We start from the raw sequence: 15,913 nt of genomic DNA on the forward strand, positions 1-15,913 counted from the left end.
GGGAAAATAGTTACTTTGAGAGAAACAAAAATCAAGAGCTTGTGACTTCTCAGAAACAATAAAATTTAAGTAACTTGAATTGGGAAGCATAGCCAAAAATGGTCACAACCAGCCAGAGGTTAATAGAGATTAAGATAGTAATGTGAGGTCTTTGCTAGCTGTTCAGCACATAGAAAATATATAGTCCTAGACTAATGGGATTTTAGTCCTACAAGGTCAAATGACTTATTTGCATTAATACTCATAAATAATTAAGAAAAATAAAGCTAATCAAATATCCAAACTACCCTCTAATACTTTAGGCAATTCTGTTCCTAATCCATATAATTCTAGCCTATGTTTTTCCCTCTTGGTTTCTTTCCACTTTACCAAAATCAGGTATGAACTAGCTGACACCACATTATACACATTAAAATAATTTCCTTTCCTTGAGATGTATCAGATGTAGCTTACAAAGTAATAAATTAAATTACCACATATATTGCTCATTTTCTATCTTTAATTTGTATATTTGTCAAGGCCAACTTCCACAAATGCATTACTCAGAAATTGAATTTTTCTGTTAGAAATAAAATAAGCCACATAGTAATCTATCATTTAGTTTTCTGTACTTTTATGGGAATCTGATACAGAGCAGCAGCCAGGATGTTTAGATATGATAACAAAATACATCATTTGGACTCCTAATTTTTAATAAAGCCATGCCTGCAAGCTGATGAACCCTGATAACCTGAAGTTGAGTGTGGCATTTTCCATCAAATTATGTTTGGGTTTTCAAAGACTAGCTTAAAGCAGGTAATTCATTTCCTCCTATGTACTTTACTGGTCAACAGATGGATAGAAGCTATTTTATTATGGCTTCATGGTCCAGCTATTCAAGTTTCCTGAAGATCTGGTTTCCAGGCAGGGGATGGGAGAGAGAGAAATAGAGGAGAAAACTTTCATATTCAAAACAATTACTAATTAGAAATATTTTATCTAATTGCTTGGAGAACTTATCAAAGTGATTCTCCCTGATATGTTTTATGCTTAAAAAAGGCATTGAAAGTTCAATTTCAGGTCATGTTGTCATACAATATATCTCTACACACAACAGCAACTGTTTCTAAGAGAAGTGCTTTCTACTTTTCAAAACATTACTCAGAAATTTGAAAATCCATGTTGGCATTCTTTACCGTTTTCTAATTAGTTCTGCTGGTTTGGTTAGAATGTAGAAACAGAAGGCTAGCAGAACTGTTTAGAAAATGGAAATTTTCACTCAAGGAAATAGATGCGTGAACATGTGTATGTGTGTGTGTGTGTAAGTCATCTAGTATAACACATAAAACTCTATAATTTAGCTATTGAGTATTTAGCCACTTCCTTGCACCATGCCTTATGGAATGCTTTGGTCTGATTTAAATAAAGACAGGAGTCAAGCCATCTTTTTACTTTTATCTTACTTACCTACTTTTGCCACAAAACATGTTTGTTTGAGGATAAAATTATAAATTAAACTCTAACAATGTACTAAAACATAGTAGTGTCTAATTCATTCACCATTTAAAGAAAAGCCAGTGTAAAATGATTATTTAAAGAATGAATGGACTAAAATAATTTTTACTACAAGGAATGAACTAGTATTTGAATAATCTATTTATTCAGTGTTGCAAACCCAAATCCATAGTGTTTCACAGTGATTTACCATATTAAAGTTTTCCTATGCCACTTCTCTGTATGTACTCATATCAGGTCAGCATTTTAAGAGTACATCAAATTATGATTGAAGATTTAGGAATAGACACAAAGGATAAGATACAAACACATAGCTAGGCTAATTTAAAAAAAAGAATTCTTTTAATTTTATAGAAGTTGAAATAATGAGAGATCTCAACTTGCAGAAATGAAGACAATTTCAAAGTGGAGTAACTATTTTCCATAGAAATTGTACTATCAGTTATGAAAAATAAAGTTCCAGCTGGGCACAGTGGCTCACACCTGTAATCCCAGCAGTTTGGGAGTCCGAGGCGAGCAGATCACCTGAGGTCAGGAGTTCAAAACCAGCTAGACCAACATGGAGAAATCCTGTCTCTACTAAAAATACAAAATTAGCCGGGCATGGGGACGCATGCCTGTAATTCCATCTGCTCGGGAGGCTGAGGCAGGAGAATCGCTTGAACCTGGGAGGCAGAGGTTGCAGTGAGCCGAGATTGCGCTATTGCCCTCCAGCCTGGGTAACAAGGGTGAAACTCCGTCTCAAAAAAAAAAAAAACAAGTTCCTCACTCTTGGTACTATGCTCTAGAGAGAGAGAGAGAGAGAGAGAACTTCCATGGACGTGATTTGGGGTCCCTATAGAAAGGAAACAAAGTCATTTAATGTTACAGTACATTTGCAGTTAATGTCAGTGGACTGGGAAGTCAAACAATCCATATTCATAAATTTAGTTAATGAAAATAGACTGGCTCCCCGATCCTATAAAAAGTCTCATGTGAAGTGATTGTTGAACCCATTCTTCTACTAATAGAATTCACTAACACCTGAATATGCAAAGACGTTTGAAGACCTAATGTTAGCGAATGAAATTCTAACCTTGTTGATAAATAAATTATTTTCATTAAAGAGGAATGAAATTTGGCTTATCTTACCCAGTCCCTGGTGTACTAGACAGAAGGGTATATGAACCTACTTCATTGATGAAAATGTTATCACCTTTCAATGAAAAGTAAGGTCATTAGAGACCCTAAATTATTATAGTAAGAAATTATTCATTTTTCTAGCAATTGAAAGAGATTTATAGATTATTATAAAGATTTTTGCAGTCACAGCAATGGTTTATTGGGTAAGAGTTATCAGGTATGCTCACCTAGCCCCAGGCTTTGTTTTCCTCGAATTCAGTTACAGGCATGTGAATCTGGAGGACAAGCAGGGCAAACTGTTAACAGAAATACCTACAGGAGGGCCCAAGCAAGCTCCCACAAGCAACCTCTCCTAAGGGAAGAGGAATTTGGCACAAGGTATGTTTACAAACACTTGATAGACTAAAGCCAACATGGATACCAGCACCATGTTGAATTAATTAATGTTAAAAACACAGATGACTGAAAGAAATATTGACTGCATGGATGCATCATTTAGAGAATCCATAATCTCTGAATCAAGAAAGTTTTAGAAAAGGCACTGGCCCTCTTCTAAAGGTGTAGTGAATGATCTGAGGATGCAGTTTTCATCTAACCATGGGATGATTTTATCGCTGCTATAAAATAACTGGTTATTACTTAAAGTATTTAAGCAGGAAGCTGTAAGGATCTATCTGAAGGTCTCAAACTCAACATAAACAAAACATCTTGCTCCTTGCTACTCTGAATTTTTGATACCCTGATACAACCCAATTCAGTAAAGGCCACCATCAATGTAACTGCTCAAATTAACTATTGTGAGTAATTCTTAAATTGTCTTTATCTTATTCAAGCAGTCAAATATGTAAGCAGATATTAGCATTTTTACCTCTAATATATATCCAGATTCTATTCACTTTTATTCATTTCCATTGCTAAAACCCATTTTCAAGTCATAATCATCTTTTTTCACAGAGACTAATATAATAGTTTTCTAAATAATCTCCATCTTTTATCCGCTCATGTGTTCTCTTCTGAACACTCAAGGTGATCTTTTAAAAAAGTAAATCAGTTTATATTACTACCTTGTGTTAAACCCTCATGATAAATACAATTTAAACTCCATAACAAAACAAAAAAGACAAAGGTCTTTTACCATCTGATCTCTCTCTGAGCACTTTCATTCTGTCATCTATAGCTAACTTCTTTTTGTTCCTCAAAATGTGCTAGTCATGATTCTACCATAGCACCTTCATATTTGACATTTCTGAATAGAAAGCTCTTGAAACTGACTCTTTTTTGTCATTCAGGTCTTTACTCAAATGAACATTCAGCCTACTTGTCAATAAGTTGGATTTTTTTTTTTGAGGATGTATACATATCTTTAGTTCTAGGAAATATTCTTTTTTATTAATTAAGTTTAACTCTATCTTGAAAATTAACAGATACAAAAGCATGTTCTCATCATAATTTTATGGATTTTCACAAACCTGGCACACTCACATAATCAGTATCCAAACTGAAGAAACTGAACACTACTGGCACCCTATTAATCTTACCCAGATTTCCAGTTCTGTCACAATCCACTAAATAGAAACCAAACACTATCCGGAATGACGACACCATATATTAGTTGTGTTGGGTTTTGTTTTAAGTTTATATAAATGGAATCTTACAGTGTGCATTTTTTTTATGATTGTCTTGTTCCCCTCAACATTCTTTGTGAGATCTAACCATTTTATTATTTCATGTAATTGTAGCTCTTTCATTCTCATTATTGCATAGCATTTAACTGTATGAATATATCAACATGCATTTTCCATTCTACTTTTAATTTGCATTCATACAGTTTAAAATTGTAGGCAATTGTTAATATTGTTGCCATGAAGATTCCAGAGTATGTCTTTTTATGGACATATGAGTATAAATGAGCTTTACTTTTGCTGGGAATTACTTAAGAAAGGAATTACTAGGTCTTAAGTTATGCAAATGTTCAGCTTCTCAGCTTTAGGAGACACTGCCAATAGTTTTTTAAAGTGGTGGTACCAATTTGCGTTCTTCGTGACTGTGTATGAAAATTCAGTTTGTTCAACATCTTTACCAATAGTTGGTTCTGTCTTGTCATTGTTACTGTTGTTAGTCATACTGAGGGTGTCATGAATTGAAATGACATTTTCTTGATGATTAATGGTTTTGAGTTCCTTTCCATATATTCATTAGTCATTCAGGTATCTTCTATTCTCAATTGCCTAATTCAGGTCTTTTGCTCATTTGCAGGGGGAGTGGCTTATTTAGAAGTTTTTTTTTAAACAATACTTTAATATTTTATGTTTATTGAACATATATTCACACAATTAAAAACTAAATAATTTTGTTAAAACAAAAACATATTACAACGTAAAAAATGGCAGAAATCTTCTCAATTTTATCTTTTTTCTCCCAAAGGCAACCAATTTCAACTCTTTTGGTAGTTGTCATTGGCCTTAGAGTTCATATTTCTAAAAAGCATGCTGGTAATGAGTTTTTTTGTTTTTTTTCTGTCTCTATGGCTGCATAGTGTTATTCAGTTAACAAATAATTATTTTCTGAAGTGTCAAGATAAATTTGAAGGAGAAGAATTAGAAGTGTGTGTTCAACCCACCATTTTGGCTGGAACTCTCAGCGTTATATTTCTGAGTATACTTTCATTGTATAAATGTATGTTTATATTCAGATGCAGTATAGCTACAACCTCCATTTTCTCTATCACTGGAAGTCAGGCCTAGGTATATCTAGTAGGTATGGACCAGTTATTTCATAGTAATTTATCTTCATTCAAAATTACTTATTGGTGCGAGGTTTGAGGCAAATTATGCCAATTATACATAAACATAATAGTGCTTACATTAATATAAAGTTGTGTTTATTTGCATAGATATAGACTGGCCCCATGTTTACCAAATATTTCCTTATTACAACATGCTATATGAGTCAACCTTATTATACTTATTATGCCATGTTTATTTATGTTGTCCTATTCTATAATTAAATAAATACATAATGCTTATTATTTAATATACTGCCATGTTTACTCATCTCAACATCAATTATCTTAAACTGTCTGAACAGTTTTTGGATAGTACAAACTATTTTATTATGTTTTTAGAAACTCATGTCTATCAGCCAAAGTAGAAAGTACATAATAAATTATTTAAAAATATTAATTAAATATGTTATATAACAAAAAAGTCTTCTTTTAATGATCATAAAAATATTGATGTCATAAAAACACAACTCAATGTGAATCAAATATAAAACTAATGCTTGGAAGTGTAAGAGTCTATTCTTAATTTGTGTAACATTTAAGGTTTTACCTAACCAATGTGCATTTTTAGAAATTTAACCTACTTGCATTTTATTCTAGCTTTTTGCCTCCTCTCTAACAAAATGTTTAGGATCCTATGTTCTTTTTATTTAATAATATTTTAGGTCAGACACACAACTAAGAAAACATCAAGAAAGATAAAAATATAGTATTTTTCAGTTTGGATTTTCATATCCTGGGTCCTTCAGTTAGTCCAGTTTTCTCATCCATATGGATAAAAGCTGCTATTTTTATCTTCAGAATCTTGGGATACTTCAGAGAACAATTCTCAAACAACTTCTTCAAACTGACAGCTTTCAAGGAACCATGCAGGATAGATGGGTGGCCAAATGACAAGCTTGGAAAGCTACAGGGGAATGCTACCTGCTCCTCTCCATCCATTCTTTGCTCTCTACTCTGAACTCCATGTCTTCCACCAAGGTTCACTTCACCACTGTGTCATTAAAATGTTCAGTATCAATATGCAGACTGTCCGCAATGATAGGTATAAACTGTTCAAGAAGACACCCATTTCTAGCAAAATTTCTGACTCCTTTCAAAATAAAAACTGGCCCTCTTACAGTAATTTCACACTGACATATGAACAGGGATTAATCCAAAATGCCTACATATATTCAGGATAGCTTTCCTGAGTTGATTGGCCTTTGAGTGTGAAATTTTAACTAAAAAAATCAAGTTAATGAATCATATGTGTATGTACAAAGACATTCACTGTCAATTGACCTGTGAAAACATAGATTATATTGCCAGTATGGGGATTATTATTATAAAAGAAATCTTTATGTAGAGAAGAGTTACCAATGAGTCAAAGCAAACTTTCCCATTTAATGAACAATTCCTGAAATGTTTCATAATGCAGGAAAAATTCCAGTCTGTCTACAACCCTTTTCTCTATAGCTCTGTGGTTCTGTATGATAATGAGGCAAATTTATTATTGCTATTTCTGAAAATCCTAACTGCAATAAAATATAAAAAATATTTAACAATCAGTGTGAATATTCACATTTTGTATGGTTCCTAAATATTTAATTATTTAATATCTTCAAATAATCAGCACCTTTTCTTTATTTTTTGATGTCACCTTATTTATGATTTTCGCTTGAAGCTAGGAGAGCTCTAAGTGGAAAGATATATTATTGTATTGCAGAGTCCCAAATCCCCGGGACGGGGACTGGTAGCAGTCCGTGGTCTGTTAGGAACAGAGCCACACAGCAGGAGGTGAGGGGCCTGCCAGCGAGCATTACGTTGTTGCCTGAGCTCCATCTGCTGTCAGATGACTGATGGCATTAGATCTTGTAGGAACAGGAACCCTATTGTGAATTGTGTATGTAAGGGATCTAGGTGGTGTGGTCCATATGAGAATCTAATGCCTGATGATCTGAGATGGAACAGTTTCATCCCAAAATGTTCCCCGCACTGCTGCCCATCCTGGAAAAATTGCCTCCACCAAACTGGCCCCTGGTGCCAAAAAGGCTGGGGACTGCTGCTATATTGTGTATTAAATCCTGATATTTTTATTTTATTCATTTCACTTTAAAAAGTCAAAAAAGAATAGACTTTTTTATATTTTCAGAATTTCAAATACAAACTATAAATTACGAAAATAATAAATATTACTCCTAATATTTTTAATGTTATCAATTTTCAAAAAGCTTTAACTGAGAACCTGGGAAACGTTATATTTCATTTTGCTCTTGAACAGCTAATAATGTATAACAGGCTATTAATATTTTTTCTATTTTATCTTCCAATATAAATTTCCTTTTTGTGAATTGAGTCAATTGAGGAAATAAATTATTTGACCTGGGTAATCTACACTTTGTCTCCAAAGCAGAAACTGTTGTTCCGTATCTTCAGGCTGCTCTTTTTGTATTTAAGCCGGTTAAAGTAGAGAAAGAAAAATGAAAACAAGAAAAATAAAATAAAGTTCACATGGGTAGATGTCTATGGAAAATTAAATATCTAAGGATGTAAATTTATTTTTTTTGCATGCATGTACATGTGAATGAATATGAACACAGTATATTGCATTTATATTCTATTCTGTTTCTTTAGGATTTAAAAGTTACTATGTTGTACTATTCTTAAATTAAGATTTATTTAATGATGTTGTTGGATTTTGGAGGGGTTCTCCATAGAATAACAGGCTCTCTTTCAGATTTTCTAAATTCTTTCCCCAACCACAACTCATCATGATTTTTGCAAAGGATTGAATGGAACATTAGAGACCTTCCAGAGTATTTGTACTGATTAATTTTAAAGGTATAAGATGTTAGAAGAAAGATTATTTGACATGATTTCCTACTGAAATCTTCCCTGTATTTGTGGATGCATAATCTAAAACTCTTTAACATGACACAGTAGCATTGCTGTTTGATTTGTCTTTAAATAGGAATTTACTATATTTAAATAAACTGTGGCAGAAAAAGGAACTTCTCGTAGAGAAATCTGTTTACCTCCACATCCTCTGGATGCAATGGCAGGGCAGATAGCTTTTCTGTCTAGACTAAGATAAGTGATTTCATCTGCCAAGTGAGTAGCAGCAGGAGGCTGAACATCATTATTTGATTTCCCAGATTGTCCCAAAGCTGCTGTGTTAAATGTCCAATGAAAACAGCTAACATTTACAAGTGGTGAAGTTAATTTACTACAAATGGTGGTAATATAGTTTATAATATCGTTTTTTTTTTTTTTTTTTTTGAGGCAGAGTCTCACTCCATTCCCCAGGCTGGAGTGCAGTGGGGCAGTCTCGGCTCACTGCAACCTCCACCTCCCAGGCTCAAGTGATTCTCCTGCCTCAGGCTCCCAAGTAGCTGGGACTACAGGCGCGTGCCACCACACCTGGCTAATTTTTGTATTTTTAGTAGAGACGGGGTTTCACCATATTGGCCAGGCTGCTCTCGATCTCCTGACCTCGTGATCCGCCCGCCTCGGCCTCCCAAAGTGCTGGGATTACAAGCGTGAGCCACCGCACCCAGCTTAGTTTATAATATCTTCTAGGATGTTCACATTACAAAGAAATTTCAAAGTGGTACATGATGACAGGTTTTTACCATTTGTAAGAGAAGAAAATCTTCCTCTAATAACAACGTTCCTAAATTTTTTAAAAAATCAATTTTTGGATTGTAGTATAGATTGGCACTCCAAAGTCCTACCTACTTCCACCCCATGTAATTATCTTCCTCGCTAGGTGGTGACCATTGAAGTCCCTTCTAGAAAACAACAAGGCCATGACCCTCCAAAATATAACTTGAAAACTTCAATATCCCAGACATATTAAATAAAGATAGATGAATTTGCAACCCTAAAATCTGTTTTACTGACAAGCTTTTATATTGACTTCCATACCTTGCTGAGTTAGAGAAGCACACTGTAGTTCACTCTCTTTCCCAAAATACAAACTCCTCCTATGGTATCCTTAACAGAAGTTTGGCTTTCCTGTATTTGAAATTGCAATAGATAATTTTTCAAGGGAGACTATTTCCTTATTAGACACTAGAACTATTTGGAGGTTCATTCTTCTCATAGAGGCTGTGCTTACTTCACCAATAACTTTTAGCAATTATTCTTACTTTTGTCCTCCATAGAAGCTTAGTCGGGTTTCTTTCTTTTTTTTTTTTTTACTTGAATGACAAATGAAAGTGACTAAAACAATAACATTTTTAAGACATATGATAATACAAAATGCCCTTTCAGTGCATGAAATTGGTCAGCATAACTAGAAAACTATCTCTCTTCCAAATGTAATGGTGTTCCAAACCATCAAAAGAACAGACAGTGTGAGATATAGAGATATTGGATGACATATAATTCACCATTTGTATTTAAATGAAACTTCTGTTTCATGCAAGTTTCTTACACTAGATTTTAAAAAGTGCCATAGCATGAGAATATTTTGAAGGAAGTCTCAAAACAATGGTTTCAAATACAATTCTACATTATATATGGCTAAGTGGTTAATTTATTAAATATAAATGTAGTTAATTTGGTTATGGTTAGTAGGTCCTTTAGTGCCATTTAAACTACTATTAATGTTATTTTTATTTGGCAGAAATAAAATTATTTTGGTTAAAGGTATAGCAAAAATAAAATAAATAATACATATTTTATGAGATTCATTTGATGAATTCTAACTATTGGAGGCTTATTTTCTTCTAGGATTTATAGACATCGAAGGAAGAAAATGATAAAATAAAATATTTATCTTAAACTGTAGGTAGTATCAGGGAAGGGGTTTAGGTGTATTTTGTCCATTGATATACCTCAACCAAATAGAATAATTCCTGGGAAATAGCAGATTCTCACAAATATTTTTGTATGAAACCAAATTCAATAGTTATAACCTCACTCTACCTTCAAACTAATATAGCAGTTCAGCATGAAACTCATATAACTCATAGAAACATGAATTGCAGACGAAGGAAATCTCCCTAGCACATGTCTACAAGGATGCCTCTAGAATTAGAATGTTGCTCACATAACTACATTGAATGTTTACTTAATAGATATTTAACAAAAAATTACTATGTGGCACAACTGCTCTGATGTTGGGTTAAAATGGAGAATGTGCTACACCTAGATGCTTCTCTTAAGAAATTATGGTTTGGTTTAGGTAGATAGATAGGCAAAGAGAAAATCACAGTAAATGCTAGTAAGTACTATTTAAAAAGATTTATGTGAGACAGTGGTGGTTCCCTGTTCTTACTCATGATTTATCCTACATCTTCATAGAATGTTTCTACTGCTTAGCACTAGAGAATTTATTTTATTTTCTAAATATTAATTAAATTATTTCTTTTTCCAAAAACACATGAAGTCTTCTTAGCACAATTCCAGGCTTAAATTACTTAATGATTTCTTCATATTAGCATGCCATATAAAGCTGTCTTTATAGTGTCTTTGCTAATAATCTAGGCCCTGTTTTATTTAGTTAACAAGATATATATGCATCATTATTGGAGCATCTACCATGCCACATCTTGAACAGCAGATGAATTTACATTCAGAGACACATGGATCATTAAAAGATTATTTAGCAATACTCCAACCTAAAGAACTCAACTCTTTTACTTATTTAGTTTTTTTGTTTGTTTGTTTTGCCCACTGGCAACTCTATCTGCCCTCACTTCAGTACCTGAATACATAATCAATTCTAACCCTTCATCATTTAAGGACTCACTATATAGCATTTTATTTGGAGCCAGCAGATCTAGGTTTCTAAACTCAGCACCTTATCAGCAAATTATTTTATCTTTTCTTTGATAAATGGTAACAATGAGCTTGGAATAAGAATTCAGTAATTACTACATCATAGATTTGTTATGATTAGTCAAATTAGTCAAATTTGTTAAATTAGATCACATGTATAGAATATCCTGCTGCAAAACAACTGGTAAATAGTAGATGTTCAATAAAATGGTTCCATAAACACTTCTTTTACAGAATTAAAAAAAACTCTTCTTCCTCATTCAGCCATCTGCTGTCTTTTTTCTTATGAATCCCGACCCTTGGTATAACCTTGCTTTCTATCCCATCACGACTTTGCCACCACTAAGTTTGTACCTGTTGTTTGACTACCAGCATGCTGTCCTAGTTGCCCTTGAAAATAAGAAAAAGGCTTACTAGGCCGGGCGCGGTGGCTCACGCTTGTAATCCCAGCACTTTGAGAGGCCGAGGCAGGCGGCTCACGAGGTCAGGAGATCGAGACCACGGTGAAACCCCGTCTCTACTAAAAATACAAAAAAAAAAATTAGCCGGGCGTGGTGGCAGGCACCTGTAGTCCCAGCTACTCGGAGAGGCTGAGGCAGGAGAATGGCGTGAACCCGGGAGGCGGAGCTTGCAGTGAGCCGAGATTGCGCCACTGCACTCCAGCCTGGGCGACAGAGACTCCGTCTCAAAAAAAAAAAAAAAAAAAAAGAAAAAGGCTTAGTAGTATTTATATGATTTTGATATCTAAGAGCGTGTCTGTTCCATAGCAAATGTTTAAGAAGGGTTCAATAAGTGGACTTATTTATTGAATGCCCAGTTTATAGACATGCTAATTTATAAATATACGCTAATTTATAAATATACACAAATGGCACAAAACAGACAAGGTGCTAGACCATTCAGTGGTATAGACACGTACATAGGCAATTGAAATAGAAGTTTTGTCTCAACTGAGATACAGTGCTTTGTGATTGGAAGCACCGAAGGAAGACTATATCACAAACTAAGTCAGGAAAAGCCTTTCTGGAAGAACGTTTGTCTATTTCTGGACCTAAGAATAAGCAGAAATCACACACACACACACACAAAGATGAGTATCTCCAGATGAGAGATTGGAAATGCAAAGATCTATACAACGGGAAGAAAGCATGGCATACTTGGGACATCCTGGAACAAGTTCACGGAGGAAAGTGTGAATCCATTTTGAACATGTGCATATTTGTGGCACCTGGAGGAACATATAGGGAGATGGAGACTCAATAATTGTATGAAGAATCATGAAGTCTCTTATTAATGTCTGTTGGGTGGGGCATAGCTATTTAGGTATCAATGGCAACTGAAGCTTAGAAACTATCTAGGAGAACTGAGGAGAGTAAGGAAATAAAGGCTTTTGAGCAGAGCTTGAAGAAAAACCAACAATCAATGAAGAAACATTCTAAAAAAATAAATAAAATATTATAAATACTTAAACTTTATGCATAATTTTATTTTAATACTAAAATGCCTTGTTCTCAGATCTCTCTTCTAACCTACCTTTTCAATTGTTTATAGTCTTATTTATTTTTACCAATACTTACTCAGATATTTTATTTACATTTTCTCAAAAGTATTCATTCTAGTTATTTTCTGAGTGTTTTAGCTAGTTTACCCTTTAGGGAGAATGTACTAACAGTGCAGCAAAGTTTTGTTTAATAGGAGAATGGGGGTGGATAGGAGAGTTGGGAGGAATAGAGAAGATCAGGAATAAATTACGTAAGTGGAAGTAGTAAAGGTCAACAAGATGAATTCATTTTTATAAAATATTTTAGTGCAGCATGATAATTTTTAAAAAATGACCAACATTGCTATCATTAATTTTGGGGGGGGGGGCATCCAATGAAAACATATACTAACTGTTCATGGTGGCCAAGGCAAGTTTGCAAATTGAATTATGAATGGAATTTCCAAAAGGGAAAATTTTTATGTTAGGGTATTTTACAAAGAGAGACAAGTCTCGTATTATTTCCAAGCATCTATTATTATATAATTCTATATCATTTGTGGAGATTTAATTTACTTGACAAGAAAGAAGATCATTTTCTTTTTGAGAACCCAATCTTCTAGTCACTTGCAATGATCTACAACTTTAAATGCTGCCCAAATCGGTGTGTTCCATAGTTGAAATCATTTCCTATACTAGCACCAGTGCTAATTCCAGTGAGATAATATATTTAAAAAACTTGGAGGATTTTTTTTCATTATCTTATCGTTAGGAAGACAGTATAAATATATTATGTCTGGATTTTAGAAAGCCATTTAACAAACATTTATCCTTGTGAATAAAATGGAGAAATATAGACGGAATAATAACAGAGTTAATTGAATCAATAGGGAGTAGGAGGTAAGTGTCCAAAGGATATTGGTTACTATAGTAATAATAAATTAAATTAATAATTATTAAAATACCACATTTCAAGTGTTCGCTATATACTATATACTCTGCTAAACCATTTATGTGTGTGAGGTATCACATAATGGCAACATGTGTGGAAAAGGGACTTTAGCTCACATGAGTCAAAAAATGTGATGGGCTTGCCATAATATCTTATGGAGAATGAAGCTCTAAGAGTAGAGTATTTGCTTGATTAAAAAGAGCATACTAATCCTTGGAGAACTGGAGTTCAGGTCTGGGCATTCTGCTTTTGAGAGATTTTGACACACTGGCCAGAGGTGTGACTGGGCCAGTGTGGGAATTCACAGCCATGCTCTGTAAAAAGCAAGCAATTCCTGGTAGAATTCCGTATATGCTGAGTTCCCTGGCAAGTACTCTTTATTTTAAAAATCAGTTAACAGGACACACTGCTACTCTCCCTGGGGCCCATCCCACTGATGAACATTACAGACAAGATTTTTCCTCTGAGACAAGCAGCATATGGAGTGAAAACTTAATTAAAGCAGTGACAGAGCTAAGAGAAGGAAAACAGAGGAGGCAGAAGGAGATAGTGATGCAGAAAGATTGAGACAAGAGGAATAAAGAAACCAGGAGAGAGAATTAGAGACCTGCTGACAAGGTAGAAAATTCTGGTCTCTCACCCGTACTTCCAGTGACAATACTTTCAGTGCCTGCCTAACAACATTCTTCTTGAAAATATGTTCATTAGTCAGTAATTCACTGATGTTTTCTGAGAATCAACCACTTCTCATCTATTATTCTAGGAGCAGGAATATAGCAGTGAATATGGGAGAGAAAGCCCTGGCTCTCCTGGAATGTATATTCTAGTGGAATGAAATAAAATACTTATAATTTTGTTTTTATTTATATTTTAAAGTATTATATTCAATGCCTCATTAAAAATGCATTGTAGAGAGGCCAACGTGGGAGTAGGGCGACTCAGCGAGATTACTGCAGTCACTCAAGACAAAGATAAACTTAGGACAAATTGACAGTGAGGAGATAAAACTGTGAGTGGAGAGAGGTGGATGAGAAGTGAATGGATTTGGGATACGTTTTATTGGTAGAGTAAAAAAATCTAATGATGGTGGATATGAAGGGATGGGCTAGAGAACAAATAAAAGCAATTTCTAGAATTTTGGCTGGAGCAAATACGTAGATTGCAATGCCTTGTAGCGACAAGGATTAAAATTGGGGAAGAATGCAGGATAAACAAGGTCAAGGTTTAAGATACAGATTAGACATACTAGAGGAAATATAAAGTTAGCAACTGTTAAGTATGAGTTTGGAATTCAGAGTTATTCTTGGAATAAAGAAACATATTTGGAAACCATTGACTTGCACATGGTACTTACGTTTTAGATAGAGAAAGTAGTGCAAGGCAGGCCTCAGGGACACTAACACTGAGTGCTTAAGCAGCAAATAATATCAAATGAGTCTGAGAATAAAAAGAAAAACCAGATGAGTGAGGGTTCCCAGAAACAAAGAGAGGGTGTTTCCAAAAGAATCATTAATTCTGTCACATGCTGCTGAGAAGTCAAGTAAGTAATTTAAAGGAGATAATTTCCCATACATTTGGAACCATATATCCATTGGTTATCTGGACTCTGACAATTTGTGGAGTGATAGGAATTAAATAAAGTCTGATTTAAGTGGATTTTGGGAAAGAATGTGAGGTGAGAAAGAGTATACAGCAATTACAGATTTTTTTTTCAAAAAGTTTAAAGACAAGCAAAGAACTTAGGCATAACTGTGCATATGAGGGATTGATTTGATTTGTTTTCTCTAAAATCAGTGAGGCAAGGGCATGTTTGTGCACTTATGAACTGAGGGAAACAATTATGTAGAATTGTCAAAATGCATGCAGTAGATAAGGGCTATCAGCAGGTGTACAGTCATAAGGATGAAAGTGAGGGGATGGGGCATACAGGTCAAGGGCAATAGTGGGCATGAGGTAGAAGCAGGAAGACCTAATTGGTATGGGGTGGGAGGAGGGAGGACACAGGAAGGCCACAAATGTTAAAAACTGGAAGTATTTATGATCAACGAATGTGAGAGTTTCTGTTTATTTTAATGTGAGTTTGTTCCTTCATGACTGTAATTTTTCCCTCATGGCATAACCTGGGAAGTAGAGTTCTGTAGGGTTCCAAAGGGAAGAAACAAAGGCTCAGTTTAAATCCCTTCTAAATCAAGAACTGGGGATTGCTCTAAAGAAGACCCACACAATTGGCCCTATTTACCTGAAGACTACTAATGAGCTAGAGACAGACCTGTTGCCCCAAATGGGCAATATAGTGAAGGAACCAGTCAGAGTG

The 15,913-nt window shown here is 34.5% G+C and overlaps 1 long non-coding RNA gene across 1 annotated transcript; it reads right to left on the minus strand.

Annotated features, from left to right (window-relative positions):
- Positions 1-490: 490 nt before the first annotated feature.
- LOC134737227 (uncharacterized) lies at positions 491-15,037 on the minus strand. Its single transcript, XR_010121916.1, has 3 exons — positions 14,954-15,037; positions 2,844-2,891; positions 491-892 (listed from the first exon to the last, which is right to left on the minus strand). It is a non-coding gene; the product is annotated as an uncharacterized lncRNA (long non-coding RNA).
- Between the last annotated feature and the right edge of the window lie 876 nt (positions 15,038-15,913).

This window comes from Symphalangus syndactylus, chromosome 7 (genome assembly GCF_028878055.3).
Source record: "Symphalangus syndactylus isolate Jambi chromosome 7, NHGRI_mSymSyn1-v2.1_pri, whole genome shotgun sequence".
NCBI lineage: Eukaryota > Metazoa > Chordata > Mammalia > Primates > Hylobatidae > Symphalangus > Symphalangus syndactylus.